Consider the following 8,123-nt stretch of genomic DNA (forward strand, 5'->3'; position numbering starts at 1 on the left):
CCCATTCTATGACGTGTTCGATGAGGTACCATTTGCCTCCCTGGTGGGAGAAAGAGGAACTTCTGTTATATATATGTATGCATATACAACAACAACAACAACAACAAATACAGCCATTTTCAGTCCACTGTAGGATAAAGACTTCAGTCAAGACTTCAGACATTTCTTTATTCATGTCTGAGGTTTGGTAAGTTTACATGACTGTGCTAGCCACGGCGGATTGGTGATGGCGGGAGGTTTTCGTCTGATCGCTACAAGCAAACCATTCTTGTATGTCACAGATAAATTTATGATCAGATTGTTTTGCAATTGAGTCATGATAACATAACTCCCCCCGTGAGTGTTTAACGTCAGACTTTGTCCCCGGAGATAAGAATTAGAGCCATTTTCCCCCCCTGATTAGACATTCTGATAAGAGAGTTGGTCAATACTAGCGATAAGCCTTTGGAAAATCTACGATTGGAACAGATTTTTTTTTTCAAGGAATAGGAAATGTGATGGTGAAATTGGATATTACATTTAGTATAGGGAGGGAGGAACAAATTTCTTTTCGAGAATCGGAACTGTGTTGATGATAGACATTGCTGGGATGAACAAAATAGGTGTGGGACGAGTAGAGAAGCCAGAAATCTATACCTTTATTGGCCCACCTTTCCTAAAATGTATAATGATGTATGGTGATGAGAGTATTCATATTAAATTCATTGTACGCATAAGTAGGTGTAAAACCCAATTGGAGTTACTTTTTATCTAATGTTTTTTTTTCTCTGAAGCTGGCTCTTGTTAGGGTAAACAACTTAATTTTTGGGTAAGCAAATTAATGTTAGGGTACACAACTTAATTAAATGTTCAGGTAAACAGCTTCATTAGGGTACACAACTTAATATTAGGGTACACAACTTATAGTTAGGGTACACTACTTAAGTTAGCATAAACAACTCAGCTTAATGTTAGGGTAAACAGCTTGATATTACGGAGAGTCAAAATGTTAACAGCTTGAGGTTAGGGGAACCAACCTAATGTTAAAATGTATATGTAATCTTACGTGTTTCTATGTGACCTTTGTACTTACAGGGGCCAGAACTCTTCTCACTTGATGAATAAGTTGAGGAACGTCTGTGACGGAGCACAAGACCAGCGTCATTATAACGGCGTCTACGCTGTCGCTCTTAACTACGTCCATGTCTTCGCCTGTGTAATAATAATAATAATAATAATAATAATAATAATAATAATAGTAATAATAATAATAATGATTCCTGAAAATTTTCTGTAATGCGTGTTAAATCAGGGTTAAAAAGTTCACTTTTTATATCAATGTATGGAATATGGAGGCCTCCCTGTATATATACATATATATGAAATAAAAATGAGGAGTAGCCATACAACATAAGAATAATATAGATAATGCTGTCACCCTTTCTCATTTATATAAGTCGCAAATTAAAAGTTAAAATGAAAGAGTAAGTAGTTGACTGAACCCACTAGCAAGCTATAGTGTACAATTTCAAGTCTGTGATTCTGTTTGCTACAATTTTGGACTTAGCGAGTGCTACTCATTTTTTGAGAGCGTAGTCAGTATCCACAAGCTATGTGTGGGATTAGTGAGTGCTAATCATTTCGGGAAGCTTAGTCAGTATCTATATTCTGTTGCTCTGTCATGGTTCCACACTGGAATCAGAGAGTGCTACTCATTTCCTAGAGTGTAGCCAGTAACTTCATTCATTCACTCTGCTGTGAGCTCCACACTAGAACCCAGTGTGTGAACTCTTTTGTAGAGTGTCATCAGTATTGTGCAGCAGTGCTAGGGTTACACACTGCAATTAGTGAGTGCTACTCGACTCGTTTCTGCATTCTGCAGTAGTGTCATGCTGTCCTGTTGCTACATACCCAAAAGATGTTTATTCTTCTACCCTGAAGATCTGTGGAATAGTCTTCCTGGTAGTGTTAGTTAATGGCAGAAATTACCTATAGATCTAAGGCTTTTGGCCCATATCTTCCAACGCTATGGATGGGGAGGTCATTCAGTTTGGGTAAAACTGCACAGTAAAGGTTAAAAGTGTTTGAACAGCAAGATGGAAGAAAGGAAGCGAATGGAGGTAGATCAGAAGGATGAATAGACAGGATGCTAAGTGGACCTTTACAGAAGATTTATTAAGACTGGTCGTAGCCTTTGTCTTTCTGTGACTTGAATTGCCTTTGCTCTGTGTTATTATCTATTTGTTGACTTATTCTTATTTGATATTTGCTCCTCTTTCCTGCACATTCACGAGTATCTAATATATGGAAGCTTTTAGCTAGTTCGCTTAAAAATTCACTACTTTCTTCTGTTACCTTAGAGGCTTAGAGCCTCAGCTTGGTAAGAACAGCTTACGATTCAAACCCATTCCTCTCCTAGTCGGTGTTTAGGTCTTGCGCCAGATCATTAAGCTCTGCTGCAAGTTTTTACATGGGCTTTGATGCATGCGCTCTCGTGGCAATTTGTTACAGGAAAAGAATTCTAGGCGTCAGTACATCAACCACTGCCTCACCTACATTCAAAACAACTTTCTCCATCTTTTAATAACTTTTGCAGTTTCTCTTCATTATCTCCAGTCGACCCTGTATGATCTGCAAATAGCAGTTTACTTGTTTTCACATCTCCTGTAATTGTCCTAGAGTAGCATACCTCAAAATAGCACGAGAAAATTCAAATACTGGTATCGTAGTAGAAATTGTGATGGTACAGTCTTTAACCGTTGGAGTCCAAATCCATACTAGCTTGAGCCTTAATAGAGAGCAGGATGTTAGGAATAGCTTCCTACTATTGTATCTCACATGTCTCTAGCCCTATTAAGAGAGGCTGGTTAGTACAGGTGAATGCCTAGTATAGCAAGTCAACAAGCATGGCTGAGAAACTTGTTACAGACCCCGTCAGTCGGATGCTAGTCAAATGAGGAATTTCAGTCCAGTTGCAAATCTATCATGCCTGGTGGGAGTCAAATAAGGAACTTTAGTATGACACTTGCAAAGCTCTCAAGTCTGGTGCGAGTTCAATGAGGAATTTTTGTCAGTCCTATCCACCCAGCTACCAGAGTCGCCAAAATGTCTGTCCAACATTGCGGCTCACACCCGCAGGGGTCAGGCGTTCACCTACTGCATTCTGTCTTTAAAAGTGGACCTCAGTTTTAAAACTAGTCAGTTGGGTGTGAGTCCCATGAGGAATTTTAGCCTCTCGGTTTACCTTTCACCTAATAAACTTGTTTTCATGAAATAACAAAAAAAGAAAAATAAGCCCTACTTTCACAGAAATACATGAAGTACAGAATGTATTTTATACCATACCCTTTTGAAACAATAATTTCTGTTGATTTGATATTCTGGAACTTGGATCGATTCCTGTCGTAGTACTGACCGAAAAATGGGTTGGGATCGACCGCCACTAAGGTTGGCAACCATCAGGGTAAAACTGGAAGTTGGTGCCTGTAAGGAAGAATAGCAAAAGCTTATCAAATATTTCAAGTACTCATGCTGGTGCAATGCATTCTTCAACTAACACTGTGTGGGGTCCTCAATAGATTGCGATTAGGTATATTTAAATTAGACTGGGAATAGACTTGGCCGGATTGAACGAACTGTTGACTGATGGGGAAGATAGGTATGGCATATTCATCGACCTGGAAGGCTTGTAGGACAGGCTATTATTTGGAAATCTCTGCAGAGACTCTCCGTGTCACGCGGTATTTTAAATCTAAGTTAGTTAGTAAACACAGTAGAGTGAATTTGCAATTAAAACCTTGGACCTAAGCTCAAATGAAATTAAAGAGTTGTACATACATACATATACAAAGGCACTTCCCCCAATTTTGGGGGGTAGCCGACATCAACACAGAAACAAAACAAAAAGGGGACCTCTACTCTCTACGTTCGTTCAGCCTAACCAGGGACTCAACCAAGTTCAGCTGGTACTGCTAGGGCGCCACAGCCCTAGTAAAATGACCAACATTCTGAAGCATGCGATAAACCCGAGCCTTCTAACATACCTAACAATGGATGAAAATCCGCCTGCAAATCCAAGATCTTTTTGAAACTGTGCATGTATTGAACAGAAGTGAGAGAAGATGTCTAAAATAGTAGGCACTCAATATCAAAGATAGGTTCCAGTGGTTAACCTTATGGCCTAAACCTTATAATCGACAATAATAAGATGGTTGTAAATTACCTGATGCTAAATCATCTCTGTAATATTCAAGGGTTTCAGGAAATTACTGAAACATACGTATCGTAATGCCTGAAATTTGAAAGTGTTTAGTCTCATAGCTTAACTCCCTAAAGTTTAACTTATGGTATAGTGGAGCTTTTCATTTCTTGTTGCGGTCCTGCTGTGTTGCGAAACTTACGTTAAGCAGGAAGTCTGAATGATCGCATTACCTTAACCAAAGAGTTGAGTAAGGGGAACGTTCGCATATGACCTCACCTGACCCGACCCCCACTTTCCAGTATTCTGATCGAGTTTTCCTCCCTCAGAGCCTCATCGTGCGACACCTGCTCCGACAAGGCCTCGAAGAAAGCACGCTTCATCGCATCATATTCTTCTATTTTGACGCCCGTGCCGGCGTCGAAGGACCCAAGGCAAAGTATCTGGAATATTAATAACAATAAATTTTCTGTGTACTGGAATTAAACCCAGGATTTCTTCAAGAAAAGTCAAGGAAGCACCTGACCCAACATAGGCCTACCTAGTACACCTCACTAAGCCTATATTGATTCGTCTTGATAGTGATTTGACCTTTTACATAGGCCTATGTTGGGTCATTCCATAGTGCTCTGACATTTCACATAGGCCTACTAGTACACCCCACTAGGCATATGTTGGCTCATTCCATAATGCTTTGGGGTTTAACATAGGCCTACCTAGTACACCCCACTAGGCATATGTTGGCTCATTCCATAATGCTTTGGGGTTTAACATAGGCCTACCTAGTACACCTCACTAAGCCTATATTGATTCATTTGATAGTGATTTGACCTTTTACATAGGCCTACTTAGTACGCCCTACTAGACCTATGTTAGGTCATTCTATAGTGCTCTGACATTTCACATAGGCCTACCTCGTACACCCACTAGGCATATGTTGGCTCATTCCATAATGCTTTGGGGTTTCACATAGGCCTGCCTCGTACACCCCACTAGGCATATGTTGGCTCATTCCATAATGCTTTGGGGTTTCACATAGGCCTGCCTCGTACACCCCACTAGGCATATGTTGGCTCATTCCATAATGCTTTGGGTTTCACATAGGCCTACCTCGTACACCCCCACTAGGCATATGTTGGCTCATTCCATAATGCTTTGGGGTTTCACATAGGCCTGCCCTCGTACACCCCTCACTAGGCATATGTTGGCTCATTCCATAATGCTCTGACATTTCACATAGGCCTACCTATTACACCCCATTAGGCATATGTTGGCTCATTCCATAGTGATTTGATATTTCACATAGGCCTACCTAATACGCCCCACTACTGGATACGCAATTATATGTTAATTTCAATCACAGTAATATAAATAAAGATAACAATCAAAATTCCATCTATATTTATTAGGCGAGTGACTCGAATTCCACATCCATCCGAGGGTACAAAGCTTCAGGAACGTATCGGACAAATTCTTCGATGCAGTAATGGGCTCACGTATGCTAGGTCCGTGGTCCACCCCCATGCTTAATCCCTTCAATGAACCTTACCGTAGATTGTTAATACCATCTGCTTGATTTCAAGAGAAAGCGTGTGGGGTTAGGAACCTTACTCCTAAAGGATTTCATGATAATATTTGAAGGCTTTACTTTGTTCTGGTGCCATCCACCTCAAAAAGGAGTACACACTGTATATATATATATATATATATATACACACACATACACACACACACACACACACTTATATATATATATATATATATGTGTGTGTGTGTGTGTGTGTGTGTGTGCACGCGCGCGCGTAGAAATCACGAAAACTGACTCGAGATGAGTATAAAATATAATAATTTATCCCCAAAACCAAACCAAAAAAAAAAAGATTGAAAAACTTTTTTTTTTCAACTTAAGCTAAAAACACTTCATCGTTTTTATAAAAAACACTTCAAGGTTTTTATAAAAAAACTACTTCTTATTCTTGTTATTCATTTTAAATATATATAAACAATAAAAACAATAAAAACAGCCGTAGTATTTTCTTGAATTTCTTCTCACCTCTTCCTCAAGCGATATTTATAACCCAGGCAGACGGCAACAGCTCCCAGACAACACCAGGTCATGCGCCGGTGACTCTGCGCATATTCGAACATTATTCCGGGTAACTTCTTGTAATCCTGTATGGAAATTGATTGTATGTGATCCCATACATCCTGGAGGGATTTTCTGCATTTGTTTTAGCTTGCTTTTAACAGTGGGATTTATCCAGGGAGGGATTAATTCGGACGGGAAATCACTTGCGACTGGGATTACTTTGGGCCCACTGGTGACTAATATTAAGTCGACCTTGTGGTACTTCCCTTCGACTCCTCCCCCCTAGGTGATATCAGCAGGGTTGCCAGGTTTTCTAAATGAGAAAAGGTCAGTTTCTAATCAACAGAGGCTTTAAAAGGTCAATTCCATTAATAGAAAAAGGTCAAAAATATAGTATTTAAGGCTCGGCTTTTTTTCATATTACTAAAGGCCAACCTATTTAAATAAAAAAAGGTCAAATTTGAGTTTTTTTTGGCCGGAAAAAAGGCCAAACTGGCAAACCTGGTTATCAGCTGACATAGTTGCCAATTCGTGTTATGATATTTTATTTAAAAATGTATATTTTATACATTATTTTTATTTATAAGATGGTTAAATCATTAGCTTCATATTGAAAAAAATGTTTTTTAATTGGAAATAAGTTTTTCAATATGTTCTAACTAATGAAATTCATTTATCTAAAGATGATGAAAGCAGATAACGTTGCCATATAAGTGTCTCGTATATAATAACACATTAACTCCTTATTTTACGATAAAAATCGTTATATTTCAAACGTCTATCAACATTATAGAAAGGTATTTGATAAAAGTTATTTTATTATTAACATACAGTAAACTTTAAAACTATTTTAATAACGAAATAAGAGAATTATAAAGTTTGGAATAACATTCAGTTTGGGGCTACCACGAATGACTTGAGCATTTCCCCATATTATAAGGGTGGCTCTAGAGAATAGCGGTAGATGTCACTGTCCCATTCATCTTCAACTGCTGATTCGTGGATGAAACTTTTGTGCAGAAATTTTCCGTAGTTTCTTGGGCATTTGTTCCATCTTATTTTATTTCATCTTTCTGACCATTATATTTGAGAGAGAGAGAGAGAGAGGATGAGAGAGAGAGAGAGAGAGAGAGAGAGAGGTCTCTTTTTGCGCAGGTACAGGTCATAACGTAGGCCTGACCTACAGCCTACAGGTGTGAAGCCTTTATCATTTGGCCCAGTGTAGGTCAAAGGTCAAGGTCAAAGGTCAAGGCCTAAGGTCTACAACCCCTTGAGATATGAAAATATCAAGAATGGGCAAAGATTTATTCAATACATCATACATCATAACATTCTCTTCTATAGAATTTATCTAGATGGCCTTAAACACTTTAATATTGGATGCAAAATCAAACCATTGTTCTCTAGTCTTGGGTACAGCCATAGCCTCTGTACCATGACCTTCCACTGTCTTGGATTAGAGTTCTCTTGCTTGAGGGTACACTCAGGCACACTATTCTATCTTCTTTCTCTTCCTCTTGTTTTGTTAAAGCTTTTATAGTTTATATAGGAAATATTTATTTAGTGTTACTATTATTCTTGATATCTTTATTTTTCCTTGTTTCCTCTACCTCACTGGGCTATTTTCCCTGTTGGGGCCCCTGGGCTTGTAGCATCCTGCTTGTCAAATTAGGGTTGTAGCTTAGCTTTTGATAATAATAATAATAATTATTATTTATATTATTATTAATATTATTATTATTATTATTATTACAATAATAATGATAATGATAATTATTATTATTATTATCATTATTATTATTATAGATATAATAATAATAATAATAATAATAATAATAATAATAATAATAATAATAA

The 8,123-nt window shown here is 38.1% G+C and overlaps 1 pseudogene; it reads right to left on the bottom strand.

Annotated features, from left to right (window-relative positions):
* Window positions 1-6,398, bottom strand: part of LOC137635919 (thiol S-methyltransferase TMT1A-like) — a 6,724-nt pseudogene extending 326 nt beyond the window's left edge.
* Window positions 6,399-8,123: the final 1,725 nt, after the last annotated feature.

Source organism: Palaemon carinicauda, unplaced genomic scaffold, assembly GCF_036898095.1.
Source record: "Palaemon carinicauda isolate YSFRI2023 unplaced genomic scaffold, ASM3689809v2 scaffold1987, whole genome shotgun sequence".
In the NCBI taxonomy this organism is placed as follows: Eukaryota; Metazoa; Arthropoda; class Malacostraca; order Decapoda; family Palaemonidae; genus Palaemon; species Palaemon carinicauda.